Below are 16,616 nucleotides of genomic sequence, written 5' to 3'. Positions count from 1 at the left end.
ATAGAATCCATATATAGAGGAAGGGGATGACTAATGAAACGATGGATGGATTGTGTAAAAGATGATATGGCTGGAAAGAATGTTACTTGTGAGATGACGTCAGATAGAGAAGTATGGAAGAAGAAGACATGCCGCGCCGACCCCAAGTAAAATTGGGATAAGGACAGGAGGATGATAATGATGTTATTTCATATAATGGTTTTGAAACTTACAATATGAATAACTGTGAATGTTATCAATCCCTACACGGATGCACAGCACGTTAACACGTTAGTAAATAAAAAAAGGCTTAATACCATAAAAGCTAAACTTTTATCGTGCCAGTACAGCTATATGGGTTTATCGGAGATCGGATGAAACTGGAACTTTGCCGTTCCGGCTATAGAGACAAAATAGTAATAGATTAATGAAAATCTGTAAATATGGAATAACAATAAATGTATATCGATACTATTTCAACATTATTGAAACTTAAGGTATTTTAATAACATTTGTTTGGAACTATGTCAGTAGAGGTATTCTGTAAAGAGAGTAGGAGAAAACTCAAAACTCACCACAGAACGCTAGCGTGAAATGTCGGAATGTGATATGTGAAGTTGTCTATCATAATTATAAAATTCGTAGGACACACGTATCAAAATTACGTATCACCATAAGTCGCCAAGTAAGATACAAAGTAAATTCTTACAGCATGAATTGAACTATTCTGTGATTTACCTAAATTATTGTATACTTATACATACGATAAAATTATGCGGCATTAGGTAAAGCACTTAATTCTATTGCTTCATAATAAAATTTCACAAAGAATTTAACAGGTTTTAATTAATGAAATACAGAGCCGAGATGGCCCAGTGGCTAGAACGCGTGCATCGTATCCGATGATTTCGGGTTTAAACTCAGGCAAGCACCACTGAATTTTCATGTGGAAATCTGCATGTGTCTAATTTCAACGAAATTCTGCTACATGTGTATTCCACCATCCCGCATTAGAGGAGCGTGGTGAAATATGCTCCAAATCTTCTCCCCAAAGGGAGAGGAGGCCTTAGCCCAGCAGTGGGAAATTTACAGGCTGTTAATGTAAAATGTTAAAATATGATAAGTATGATAAATTATATTTATATCATATCATTTTCTATGTTAAATAGTTGCACGCGTGCGAAGCTGGGCCGGGATGCTAGTTTTATATTAACTTAGAGAAATATTATATTACGAGCTAAGAATATTAATACTATTTATGTTTTACGGTTCATCACAAGTATATTATTATTATTAAACGCATTGAAAATACGTTAAAATTATACGTTCATCGCTTGACACTAAATTACGACTATGTGTGAATGTTTTATATGACACCCCTTGATACCGTCTCGGGAATTATAAGATACCGAGAAGTGGTATATATGAATCGTTGTATAACCGTTATAATAATTTGTATGTCGTGAATATTAAATGGATAAATAAAAGCTTCACTTGATATTCATGTTGTTTCACTTTATGTTTTGAATCTATGTATATTTTATTACTTTGCAAGTAATAGCCTAGTGTTTTTATTACATATACACATAGCCCACACGTACATACAGAGACATATTTAAAAGAAATTAAAATTCTATTTTTTTCTTATATTTGATATATAACATGATTTCTTGATTCCTGAATAATTTTTTTTCGTTTTCCGATTTTTTTTCATTTCAGTCTATTTAATAGGGAAATTTATATATATTTTATTTTTATTTAAATTTATTTATAATTAATAGAAAATTTGAATTGCAATAATTAATTTTATATTAAACTAAACACAGCAAGACATGCACAATAGGTGAACTCGATTAAAAAATCCAAGCAAGTATTTAAGCATAATTAGCAGCTAGTTCATGTCCCATTGATGGGCTAAGGTCTCCTCTCTTATTTGATGCAAAGGTTTGAAGAGTAAAAAAAAGGAATAAATGTAAAAATGGATTGTGCACATGTAAAAGATTTTCATCCGTTGCGCGCAGATTTTCTTAAAATGTTCCCCTCACCGTCTAGCACAAGATATACAATAAATAAGATTAAGTTATTCAGTAATTCTTACCTGGGCTTCAACTCGCAATTCAATTTACTAACTACTACTATTCGTTTTATTAACCTCTATTTAATGGTTAATTTAAATTTAATTTTAAATACAATTCAACAAAAAAAAATCTCACTAGGTTCTCTTACAAAAATTATTACGCGATAAAATGTCTTCTATTTAATATAACAATTCTCTCTGTGTTTGCTACTTTAGTATTACACTTCTGGTCAGAAAGTATTAATTTAAAAGTTTGTTTACAAACTATACGGTGCCGCAAAAAGCTGAATGTCGAAAGCAGAACCAACTTCCATTCTAAGCCAGGTTTTATGTTCTTTAGATTATAATATGATTAATTTGATTTTTTTTTCATTATCATTTAATCAAAATAGCTCTAACAAGGTTTTATGTAGTATATACATATAAAATGAAATAAAAATCATTCCGAATTTAAAATTCATAAACTAGCAATATTCTTTAGTACACATTTACACGTCTTACATAATATACTTTATTATAAGATTTAGAATTAACGAATTTATTTATGAAAGTTGAAGATCATTGTAGTGTATGATATTACTAACAATCTTACAAAAAAGCCGTTTTCCTTTTAAGAACGATTAATTGAAAAGAGAAATTAGTTTGAAATAATATTAGGAAAACAAAAAAAAGTATACATTAAAAGGCAATAAATATTACTTTGTCAAGTATCGTACGTAGTCGTCGTCTGTTCTACGGCGTAGAGCTCGTAACGTTAGTTGATAACTGAGCGCTACGCTGTGCACACGTCATCAGTTACACTACGAAAGTGGCTGCGGAACTGTCTGCTAACTTTACGATTTTTTAAATTTGCATTCTGTGTTTGATTTCTTAAAGAACATTGAACATATTATACGTATGATTATTTATTTAATTTTACTATTTTAAAAAAATACAAAAAGGTGGCAACGGAACTAAAATTAATTTGGATTTTGAAAGTGTGTAGTTGAAAATGATTACTTTATTTATTGAACTTCTATTGAAACGAAGATTAAAGTGAATAAGGTAAGTTTTAAATTAATTAATAAATAATCATTTAACGTATTATTTTTATTATAATAAATGATTAAAGATTGAAAAAAAAAATACATCGTAAATAAAAACCTTCCGTTTAATTTAAAATTATGGCAGAATAATCGTTTTAATAACCGATTTTATAGAATAATTGAAATACTGACAAAATCTTGACTCTATTGTTGAGGCGAGATTGAATAGTGAAAATAGGTCAAGTCGATGCCAGATCAAGAAACGAAAAATTGCATCCGATTTCTTTTGAAAGGTTTTATCACGTCAATATCATGGATTTTTAAGATCAATTACGAATATTGCAGTAGATAATTTGCCTCGATATTATTATTGCAATTTGTATAATAATTAAGCTTAAAGTTTACTTTGTAAGTAGTTGATAACAACACAGAACTAATATTTCTCGATAGTTCATGCCGGACTTATTATAATTATAGTACCTTCTAAACATTAAAATAAACGATAAACGTAAATGGAGGAAGAACTAAGCTTTTTACTAGTTCTTCTTTTCTTCATTTTGAACCGGTAGTAGCTTCACGTATAAGTAGCTACGCACGTAGCATACGTAACTTCTAATAATCAATCTTATTTTTGTATTGTTCTGAATATGTAAATGAAACGTATACTCTTATGTCCATTCCTTTATTTATGAAAAAAATATATTATTTTTAATAAATTTCATATTTAATTAAGGTGTTAAATAAAATCACAATTAATAACTAATATTTTCATGCAATAGACATCACAATTTGTTTTCCTAAAGACTAAATGATATGTTAAAACTGTCAATTGAATTCTATTTCTTGTCTCATTGCATATTAAGTACCGCAAAACGATGTAATTCATTCATTGTGTCATACTCGGATAAAACTAAAAAGTATTATTTATTCATCCCAACCATATGCTCTGTTCCCATTCAATATGATTGATTGGATTTTAATCGATTTACAATATTCGTAAGCATTCGAGTATAATTTGCATATGAAATAAAAGTTTTTGAATGAGTTCTATCAATAGTGTGAATAGCGAGTCTTTTTGTGTGGAAATAGATACAATTTTTGATAGTCAATGAAGAGTATACTTTATGTAAAAATACTTTTTTTGGTACTACTATACTATATGCCTAATGTTTGTATGGTATTGTATGTAAATTGTCTCCAATTATTTCTAGATTTAGCTAGAAAAATCTTGTGAGAAATTAATTCATTTATCAATAAAAAACTTGTTTGTATTCATTTCTCTAAAGCGAATAACTAATAAATAAAAACATCACGGATAGCTTCGAATCATTTCTTTTTGATGTTCAATGTTTTATAAATATGCCATTATTATAATAATGTTACGACACTGAAGAAAAAATCAAATAGAATCTTATGATAATAATTATTAATTATCGTATTTTTACTCGATACAGTAATACTTGACTCAGGTCAAGAATAATTGAGTAAGTTTATTATTAACGTCTGAAGGTATTGTCGTCAACTGTTATTGTGAACTGCGAACATGACGATAGAGATATCGTTTTGTATTCGTATCGACTGTAATACTGGGAATTTCTGAAAAACAAAATCAGTATATTCGCTTTAAAATTTATGACATTTTCGCGACCGAAAATATGTCAAAAGATTTTTCGATATGATTTTATTAAACTTACGTCCAAGTTTACACTTCACTGTTTGTGTAACTTTGAGCTAGAGTTTTAGTAAAATAAATCTTTTTGTTATATTTGACCACACATAGAATTTGGGGGTTATGTAATATTTTACAATAGATTAGAGTAGAAGAGGCTACGGAAAGGATGCCATTGGATACTATAATTTTAATGTACTTTTTTTTTGTTTTCTTTTACTTGAATGTTGAAAAAATTACACATTTAATTAATGTTTCGTTATACTTTAAGCTTTGTATATTAAGTAGAATATTTTTTAATTCTTTTTTAATACTTTTTTTTTAGAAATTTTCAATTAGTAAGGTTATATCAATACCCAAATAGTTTAGTTAATATTATACTGTAACAATAGGCAATATTATGTGCATAAATTGTCAAAGATCGACAGAGACAGATGGCACAAATAAAGGGGACCTTAATGGCCTAAATAATATGAAAGATGGATGGTTTGACCGTCAGACATATCCACTTAATGAAATTTATAATTGACGTTTTAATTAATAGTAATTAATAATACATTTTAGTTGCTTTTATTATATTAGAAAAGCTGTAGTCGAATAAAAATATTATTACAAAGAAGTACTTTCAGTGCAATATTTTTCTTATTTATACGAGTTTTAGCCTTTACGTACTGACGTACGGTTTCAGAGGCCCCGATAGGTATTCGACTTGCTAGTTTAGTCCTCTCTCTTCACAATACCGAACCCAGCTTTTCAGTAGCTGCATGGTTAGCCCACATTGATATCAGAATCGGTAATATTGTCGTCGTGGATGTATTTGGTGAGTAATTACCATTTGAAATTCCGACGCGGCCTCACAGGCCTCACATCGATACTAACGTTACACAAAATGCACGCTGGTATTTAAAGGCTAGTTACCAATTGTGCTGAAATTATTTAAGTATATAATATGTATAAGGCGAGGTGGGTAGTGGTCTGAATGCATCTATTTTAATCCATAATTCAAACCTAGGCAAGCACCACTGAGTGTTTCTCTCTTTTGATCTTCGTATGCTTAATCTGTGTTGATCATCTCAAGCTCGGCGGTTAAAGAAAACATCATCAGGAAACTTATATGTACCTAATTGCAACAAAATTCTGCCTCATGTATATCCACCAACCCGCATTGGAGCAGAGTTTCAGAATAGGCTACAAAGCTTCTTCTCAAAGAGAGAGAAGAACTTGACCCAGCAGTGGGATATTTTAAGGCTTTTACTTTACTTTTATTTTATTTAAAGGAATCAGAATCAAATCTACGAAGTTCATTTAGCTATATTAATCATTAAATATTAATATAGTTGTATTCGTTATAACGGTTCTTTAAAAACGGAACTATTAAATTTTTCATAATTTGATATTAAAATAATAATACCAATTAAATTTTATCAAGAACACTGTTGGTATGATTTTTATTCGACGTTGTCGCATTTTCCCATCGTCATTTATCGTTCTTTTATTATGATTCGAAATTAAATAAAAAAATAATGTCAACTAAGAATTTAACATAATATGATCGTTCTAACTTATTATTTAAGTAATTCTATATATATCTTTAATACAAAGCTAAAATCTGTCTTTGTAGAACTGAAACCAGTAATTCTATGGATATACAGATTACTAGTTCTAATTGGGACAGGGCGTGAATTAAAAATCTTATTCAAGTAGGATTTCAGGCTAACAAACATAATTTAGGCTCGAGTCTCTAAACAGATATGCTTAACGCGAGTCTACCATCGATGTGCAATGTGAATTGTATCCAGAATACGTTTAATAGGTGTTTAGCTATTTTCGGTAGAATTAACACATGTATTACGTAAATTCAAAAACTTCGGGCAAGAATGAATTTATAATAACTCTTTTATCGTCTTCATACTTATATCCCACTAATATTATAGACGCGAAAGTTTCTGAGGATGGGTGGATCTCACTTTGTCATTCTTTCACGCAAACATTACTGAATGGATTAGGATGAAATTATGTTCAGGGATAGTTTAACACATAATCTATCTATCACCTTCCCTCCTATCGTCGGAAGAGCTGGTATAGACGTAGGCGGAAGTTTGAATGAATTTAAAATGTATTTGGTGTAGTAATATTCCTTTTTTTATGTAATAAATATAATATTTATTTTATTTGCACAAATAATGCAAAAGTAGTAAAAAAAAAAACTAGTATAAGGTAAAAATAATTCAAAAATTAAATAATAAAATCACAAAAATACACACACAATATTTAATGTGACAAATGAACACATATTTTATTTCTTACAACATGAGAATATGTGTAAAATAAAGGACACATAATATGAGAAATGAAATAGTGTTTTTATCTTTATTCCTTGCAATTTTTTACCTTGCGTTTATCATTCTCTTGATAACAATATTTGAGTATATGTACAGGTACCTGAATGGATGCCTTCTACTCAAATTAATGATGCCGCAAAAGAGCCTTTGGTTTTATTATATATTGTTTTTAAGGGAATCAGTGCAATAAAAAATACATGATATCTTAAATTGGCGGTGAATGGAAGTAAGGAGTGAGTTATACTACTTATAGTGGCAATATGTTTGAATATTTCTTACCATCAAGTTATCCTGCTGCTCATCTGCTTTTTAATGAAAGTACGAAGTAAAAATTAGCACCGTATGAAATTTTATTACATAATCAATGCGCCACCAATTTTGGGAACTGAGATGTTACGTTCCTGTAGTTAAACTGGCTTACTCACCTCTCAAACCGGAATACAACAATACTAAGTATTTTCGCTTGGCGGTAGAACATATGATTGAGTCGTATCTATCGAGACAAGCAAGCAAAGTCCTATCAATATTGAATTTAAAAATAACTATTGAATTATATTGGTAAATACAATTTGTCTTGTTAAAGCAATTTATAGTTGAATCTGTTCAATGTTGTGATGACTATAACACTAGAGTGAATCTCATTAAAATATTCAGATGAAGCATACATTTTATATTTCTGTGCAAATATTTCATTGAGTTGATTTTGAACTTTTAATGGAACATAATATATATGTATGAAAATTAGGTGACGCACTATTGTATTTCGTCGACCAGTTTTATTACTGTAGCAGTATTTTAATTGATAACAAAATTCAACAGAAGCATTTTTAAAAAATATCGTTATATATAAGTTAATCTAAAAGCTTGCATTACAAAAAAAGCAATCTTGTTTATCTAAAACAACTCATAAAGCATTAAATTTCGTTATCGAAAGTAAAATACCATCTCAACAGTATGACATTTCAGGTACTTATAACTTTAAGATAGTAAGGAGGTCAAAAGTGGCTCCAAATGGTTCGTGTAATATTACACACGGTGCTGCTCGCCAGTTCTTTTACTTGAACTTGGCTGACACGCTACCGCGTGTCTAGATATCATAGGAGCAGCAGCAGCGATAATACATACAGCAGCCGTACTGTATACAGTATCGCTGTTGTATATAAAGGAGAAATATCAGAACCAGCTTTTTTTATAAAATTTTTATTTTCGAATTTTGTGATTATAAAATATAACATGTATATAAAATACACACTTAAAAAAAGCCTCAGTATAATAAAATAAATAAATATATTGGACAACATCACATACACTACTCTGATCCCAAAGTATCTAAAGCACTTGTGTTATGCAAAATCAGAAGTAACTACGGTACCACAAATACCCGGACCCAAGACAACATAGAAAACTAATGAAATTTTTCTACATCAACTCGGCCGGGAATCGAACCCGGGACATAGGAATGGCGTACCCATGAAAACCGGTGTACCCACTCGACCATGGAGGTCTTCGAACGCTTGTCGGTCGGTCGACGAATTGAAAGATGTTTTCGTAACAAAATTAATAAAAATGCTAATCTTGGATAATGAAAACAACCGTAGCCGATTAGCTATCGGTCCACTCAGTTCAGCGTTGTTTAATTAACCATAACCCAAGCTACTCAGTGTTAGCCTTTGTGTAATTAGTTTATCTTTGACATATCGCGAGTATCACATTGCGTGTCTTTAGAGTAGTATTAAGTGAATGTAATCGTGTGTAGGTACCACTCACTCATAATTTATTCTTTAATTTGTTTTACGATCAAATAGGCCGCCTGATGTTAAGTGCTCACCACTGCCCATAGACAATGGCGCTATAAGAAATATTAACCATTCCTCACACCACCAATGCGCCACCAACCTTGGGAACTAAGATTTTATGTCCCTTGTGCCTGTAGTTACACTGGCTCACTCGCCCTTCAAACCGGAACACACAATTCTAGGTACTGCTGTTTAGCGGTACATATTATGTGGTTAATTGTGATCCATAGACAATGGCGCTATAAGAAATATTAACCATTCCTCACACCACCAATGCGCCACCAACCTTGGGAACTAAGATTTTATGTCCCTTGTGCCTGTAGTTACACTGGCTCACTCGCCCTTCAAACCGGAACACAACAATTCTAGTTACGGCTGTTTAGCGGTAGATATTATGTGGTTAATTGTGATATTATGGTGATAATTGATGTGGTTCTAGTTTAAAGCTAGCTAATGTTACTTCAGTAGCAAAAGACATTGGTTACTATTTCTTACAACAGCTTTAAGTAGCTATATATAATTAGATATATCTGTATAAATTATTGATGTTTGGAAGTAGAATAACTCATTAGGTGCTATCTACAAAACTTACACAAAGTCTATTCGTGTGTAACCGTTATTAGTCGTGCGTAGCGGTTCGTAGCCATGCGTAGCACTGGATTAAGAAGTTTTAAGCTTAAGATTCTACTGAAAACTATTTAACATAATAATATAGAGAATACAAAATTACGCAATTTCATTGGAGTAAATCCGTAAGTAACATCTGATTGTTTTTTTTTGTTCTCGATGTACGGTTAGGTTTAAATCTATAAGCCAGACTTCTACCGTCTGACCCTCACAATAGATCCATCCTTACAGACTAGATTGCTTTTACCGAGTGTCTAAGGTTTAAATCTCACAAAATTGTATTAAGTAAAAATATTAGGAGATTGAGAATAATTGAAACGTAAGGAAAATAATAATAAATCTGTTTTGTTTTCAATGGGATTCATTTCGAAGTTTATTGCATTTACTTTATACTGTATTCAAAGTGAGTTTATATGCTAATATTTTATATACAAATATGTACCAAAAACAAAACGACTGTTGTTGGAATTGCACGTATTTTCTTTATTTATTTTTATTTATTCTTTATTGCACAAAAAAAAGAAGTTTTATGCGTGTGCATGACAAATTCTTTAAACATTTTAACACTAAGCGGATATTTATTGATAACATTTTAGCATTAGCAGCCTGTAAATTTTTCCATTGCTTGGCTAAAGGCCTCCTCTCCCTTTGAGGAGAAGGTTTTGGAGCATATTCCACCACGCTGCTCCAATGCGGGTTGGCGGAATACACACGTGGCAGAATTTCGTTGAAATTAGACACCTGCAGGTTTTCTTTCACCGCCGAGCACGAGATGAATTATAAACACAAATTAAGCACATGAAAATTCAGTGGTGCCTGTTTGGGTTTGAACCCGAAATCATCGGTTAAGATGCACGCGTTCTAACCACTGGGGCATCTCGGCTCTTGCTGCGTGCTGATTGACAACATACTGAACCCAAATATACTTTTAACTGTTTAAGACTAATTTTCGCCTATGGCTTTGCTCGCGTTTTAGGGGTTGTTTTAATATCTTTATAAATTATAGCCTATCTGTTATTCTGATATATAAGCTATATTGTTGCAAAGTTTAATTACAATCGATTCCGTATTTTTTTGGAAGAGTAACACAAATCTTTACATACAAACTTTTACCTTTATAATAGTTCTAAGGATTTTTAAGTAGTATTGACTATATATAACATAAAAATGTCAGTATGATGACAGATCGCGAGAAGCTATTTCGAAAATTGATCGTTCGTGGTAGAGTGTCGATATTGCCATCTCTGTAAAGTTGCAAGTCATCAGCTTAAAGAAGGTATTACGAAAGAGTGTGAGAATAATAATGGAATTAGAATTCTGTCTTGACAGTCTCATCACATCGACCAGACTGAAGGCATCATTCTGTTTCTTGCGACATAACTGACGCCTCGAAGATGTAAAAAACATCGTTCAAAAATTGTTGTCTAAATTCAAAATAACAATCGACTGCATTCATCGATCAATTAAAACTGTGTATTTAATTTTATATTAAATTAATTTATCATAGTTATAATTAATTTTAATAATTATGAAAAGCTCGCCAAACAAAAGACTAATTTTTAAAATTTTACATTTTTGTGAAATAGTTTATTAGTTCGTAGTTTGTCTAACATAATAAGCGTTTGACAAGTTTAAGTTTTCTTTTTATTGATGTCTTTTTTTATTGTCATGTATGTTTGATAGTTTTTATCAAAAGAAAAACATTCTTGAATACAAGATCTATGTAATAATCTTTATAGGACTTTGCTTTCTGAAAGAGATAATAAAATTAGTTCTTCAGATCAATTTGAATGGTTATGGCAGCCGATTGGTCAAAAGGTGGCTAATTAACGAGGAAATATATAATTCAGATCATTAATTAAGAAATTGACGATACGTCAACTGCCAAGATGTAACAAACGTGGAAGAATAATATGGAAAGTGATAACATTACAAAATAAAGTTTCTTTTGTATTTAAATAATTATTAAATTTTATGGACAATAATAAGGTAGTTCAATAAAACAAATGACAGATTCATTGAAAATATGTCAGAACAGTATCGAGTATAATGTGAAAAGTTTTTCATAAAGACAAATAGGTAACACAGGTATTATCGAAAATAAAGACAATGCTAGAGTAATATTTACCATATTTTCAGAAATAAGTACACAGATATGATGCACAATATCATTGTATTCGATATGATTTGGTTTGTATTAGAATTGGGACCAGTCGCAACTTTAAATATAGAATCATGTCAAAACCGGTCGATCGAACAAACCTATTGGATGAAAATGTTATCAGCGCGTATTCAATGAATGAAAACTTTACGTAAACAAAAAGAACCAGAATAATACTGGCCGAGTAAATGTAACAACTTTTATCGGATTTTGGAAAACGAAAACAAAGTTCATTCGTATTATTTTCTAGTAAACTGTAATGGCTAGTATTTATCACAAAATAGTTTAATATGTATCACACAAATATATTTTTTTCTTTTTGTCGCGCCCTAAATGTTAATATACGGAGTCTATGTACATTATTGCGATGTTTCATATACCCTTACGACGGTTTACACTTTATATTAAATTTTAATACCATCGGCATATTTCGTTGAGTTTACGCCTGTTGGCACTTTCTATTGAAGGGGATATTCGCAGCTTCCTTCGATTTAAGATCTACTTATGTTATATGATGTGTAAAGGCTGTACGTAATTCTGTACGTGGGCAATATTGTGCCAAAAGTTGGCTTTATGTAATTATATAAGTCTTGTTTTATAATATTATTTAAATATTTCGCAAGAATAAACAAACGCATTAATTAATTTATTAACTGGATCTATCCAGTCCATAATAAAATCCAAATTTTATTATTTAAATAATATAATTTGTAATATAAGTTACACCTACTTATTATAAATTTGGTTTTCTTTTTTATTTTATTGAAAGCGATTATTTAAATGAAATTGCGAGTGTTTTGTGTCGTACTCCTCCGTGTGACTGATTACATCATGTTTCTGAAGGCTTATTAATATTTAAGTAATTAGTTTTAAAGTCTTACGGTATATATGTGCGTCAATTAAAATCCGTGTTATTTCGGCAGAAGTTACACCCAATGTCATAATTTATTGTCATACAATTTTCCTTTTTATTTTAATCTTAATTACTTTTTACGATTCCTATAATATGGTATCTATAATTAAACTAAGCCAATAATTCTGCGTCCTGTGTAGTTGGATGTTCTCTCTTGAGATTGGTCGCCGTCGCCGAATCAGTAGGACGACACTATCATTATAAGAGAAAAATAGAAAATGTCAATCAGAATATTATTTTATCTGAAATTGGGTTATAAGAGAGCAGCATTCCACGGATACAGAGTTATGTAAAATGTATTTCCTTTAAAATATGTATGCGTTTCGATTCGATATAACGGTTGGGTTTTGTTAGTTTAAGTAAAACTTTTAAATTGAAAAATTTCCTACTGTCTTCTATCTTCTTCGACGTTTCTTATCGAATACTTTTCTGACGACTTAGGAACTTGTTAAGAAATGTCGTTCGGGAAGCGTATCGTTGTTAAAGTTGGATTATACATTAGCACAATACAATTTCTTCACTCACGTGAAGTTTTAAATTGGAATTGAGATACTTAATCCTGACGAATGAGCCAATTGTTAGAATCCATATACAAGTTAAAGATAATCCTATTTGTTCAGTATATGAACATGACGTACGTAACGCTTGTAAAACAAAATTATAAAAGTCAGTATAGAGTCAACTATTTTTTTTCTTTATATTATTTTATTTTAGTTAACATTGTTCATGGACAACTTGTTTTTTTCCTGTTGTTTACACGGCAAAATTCTTTCTAAAAAAGTGAATGCATGTCGGTTGGCTTTGAAATAAATAATATTAATGACTGTTTTATATACATGACACTGTTATACACTTCATTAGTAAATATTCCATTTAAATCAAATATGTATAATTTATATGTTACTGTAAAAGCATGAACTACGGTAAATCTTAAGATTTTCCAGTGAAACCTAAGATTTACCGATTGTGAATGGTAAATGTCCATAAAACTGTGAGATTTGAACTTTTACCATCATTCATTTGGTAAATCTTAGGATTTACATGTTAGTTTAGGTTAGGTTGGAATGGTAAAAGTCCGGAAAAGTCGTCCCTTTATAATAAATACTTACATTTAGCAACTCATATCGGTAAATCTTACTTTTAACTGAAAATTCTTAAGATTTACCTTAGTTCGGGCTTTTACAGTAACATATATATCATGTATTTATGTTACGTAATCTATTATTTAATAATTCAATTTAGAATTTAATTATTAAATAATAGATTATTATTAAATAAGAGCAATAAAACTTATATTACTAAAAATATAAGGTGTCATAATGTTTTTTAGCATTAGCAGCCCGTAAATGTCCCACTGCTGGGATAAAGGCCTCCTGTCCCTTTGAGGAAAAGGTTTGGAGCATATTCTGCCACGCTGCTCCAATGCGGGTTGGCGGAATACACATGTGGCAGAATTTCGTTGAAATTAGACACATGCAGGTTTCCTCACGATGTTTTCCTTCACCGCCGAGCACGAGGTGCATGCCTGGGTTTGAACCCGAAATCATCGGTTAAGATGCACGCGTTCTAACCACTGGGCCATCTCGGCTCTGTCATAATGTGTCCAAGATTAATCAAAGTTTTTCACAACACACAAAACTATCAATAGTTTGTATATATTAATGTTATAATAATTTGATACGATGATTCAAAGATACGCAAATCTAAAAAAAAATCCAAAAAATGTATACATATTTGTATTTATACAATCAACGTATCAATGATCAACAATATACAATATTGTTAAATATTTATGTTTAGTATTGTGGTTTGTGTTTAATATTAAAATTTTGGTACTTAATTTGTTTTAAATTGTATGTCCTCGAAAAGTAAATAAATACATATTAAACTTGCAATATTTGTTTTAATATGTTTCCGTTCGGTAAATATGTAAAGGCTTATGAGTGTTTGCTGTCGCTAGTCCTTTACTCATTATTTAATGGTGATCGGTCAAGCATGGTAAGAGATTAGGCTATGGTCTTATTGTTTGTGTGTTTTTGGAGTGCGAGAGTGTGTTACTTGTCTACGAACTCTAAGCACGAAGCCACTAATAATAATTTTCTTAACAGGATATACGATAATCTTTCTTACGTATAATAACGACCTCAAGCCTTAATATCTCGCATGTATTTAAATATGTCTAAGTATTTATAAAATATTCATAGCACATTAAAAGTATATTTAATGTATTCAGTACGATGTCATAAACGAAGTTCGGTCAATCACCTTACGACATTTTCAAGCAAAAAGATAATGCCAATTTGGATAAGATCCTGGGTAGGCACCACCTACTCATCAGATATTCTACCGCCAAATAGCATTACTCTATATTGTTGTGTTCCGGTTTGAAGAGTGAGTTAACAAGTGTAACTACAGGTACAAGGGACATATAATCTTTGATCCCAAGGTTGGTGGCGCATTGGCAATGTAAGGAATGGTTAATACTTTTTAAAGCGCCTTGTCTATGGGCGGTGGTGACCACTTACCATCAGGTTTCCCATATGCTCTTCGCCAACCTTTACCATAAAAAATACTAACTAGTCATTGTACGGATATTGTTAGGGGTGCTTTATAAATATATTACTCTTTAAAACACCAATGAGTATTCAACGTGGGATTAAAGATGTAATCTCTGATACATTTAATAACACTGGCTCATTCACCCACCGAACGGGAAGATATTTGATAGTGAAATAATTGACGAGTCGATAGTTGCCCCCCTTGAAGCTGATTCGTACAAAGTTTTACCACCAGCCACCAAGTTACGTAACTGCAGCTCGTTAGATCTTCATTGAATTAAAGCTAATCCGTCTTCCTTAGTGTAAGCATTGTTAATGCAATTCGCGGCTGTATTTAATATGTATAAATTATTTAGACAATTATTAAATAGCATTGCATTATGTAATTATATGTAATGTCATTAATTGAGTTATTAATGATAATATAGTCGGAGCCGTAACGGGGTAATACATCAAACATAAAGGGAACTCAAATTGAAACGAACACAAGAATCTGTATATATATATATATTTATTTATTTAAATATTATGCAACGGATAAAATGGCGAGACGGTACTGAAAATATAAGATGGTAACTTGCTTGCTTGATTCTTCGTAAAGGTCTGTTCTAATTTGAATACAACATGGGAATCAGTTCAGCCGAGATGGCTCAGTGGTTACAACGCGTGCTCGCGTTTATAATTCATCTCTTGCTGGGCGGTGAAGGATAACATCGTGAGGAAACCTGCACGTGTCTAACTTCCATGTAATTCTGCCATATGTGTATCCACCAATCCGCAAAGGGAGAGAAGGTCTTAGCCCAGTAGTGGGACATTTACAGGATGATAATTTAATTTTAAGGGAAACAGTCGGGTTTTAACAATATCATCGTTTGTATAAAGTATTTATAGTGACGTCACAACCTTATTTATAACGGATTTTAAATATTCAATATATATCTTAATAAAAATATATGTTTGAAAGCTATGTACCGATCCGCTTTGGTCAATGGTATACATAATACTATTGAGTCATCAATTATTTTACTGCCAAATATAATATCGCTGATTTCCCGCTGGGTGGATGATCCAGCGTTATTACATGCATGAGACCGAACATATTTAATCACATGGCTGTACATTGGAATACTCACTAAAGACCAGCGGTATCCTCTCTTTCTTTTCGGCGGGCGTCTCAGGATCGCTTTCGCATGTTATTATGACGCCCTGGCGGTCGCGCCGCCTATGTGGGTCTCCAATTCCCAGGGCAAATTCCCACATGTAGATACAGTCCCTAGACTAGACCTATCAAGTCGACTGTAAACCGCGTAGTCTTTGGATACCTGAAACTAAAAACCGTCCTATGTGTTTTTTGTATCATGGTTGAGTATTGCTGTTGGCAATACCTACTACCTACTACCTACTACCTACTACACATTTATTTTTATATGAAGCGTTGGTATAGGTAACCGGTAGCTGCAACAAAACAA

At 31.5% G+C, this 16,616-nt stretch overlaps 1 protein-coding gene across 1 annotated transcript in view; it reads left to right on the top strand.

Annotated features, from left to right (window-relative positions):
• Window positions 1–3,042: 3,042 nt before the first annotated feature.
• The window catches only part of LOC125066843 (octopamine receptor), a 56,242-nt gene continuing 42,668 nt past the window's right edge, over window positions 3,043–16,616 (top strand). Inside the window, exon 1 of the mRNA XM_047675130.1 lies at window positions 3,043–3,100. The gene's annotated coding sequence lies outside the window, so the exon portion shown is untranslated. The remainder of the gene's footprint in view (window positions 3,101–16,616) is intronic.

The sequence above is a fragment of the Vanessa atalanta genome, chromosome 10 (assembly GCF_905147765.1).
Source record: "Vanessa atalanta chromosome 10, ilVanAtal1.2, whole genome shotgun sequence".
In the NCBI taxonomy this organism is placed as follows: domain Eukaryota; kingdom Metazoa; phylum Arthropoda; class Insecta; order Lepidoptera; family Nymphalidae; genus Vanessa; species Vanessa atalanta.
Note: the sequence above shows the minus strand (reverse complement) of the source record. Positions and strands in the feature narration are given on the sequence as shown.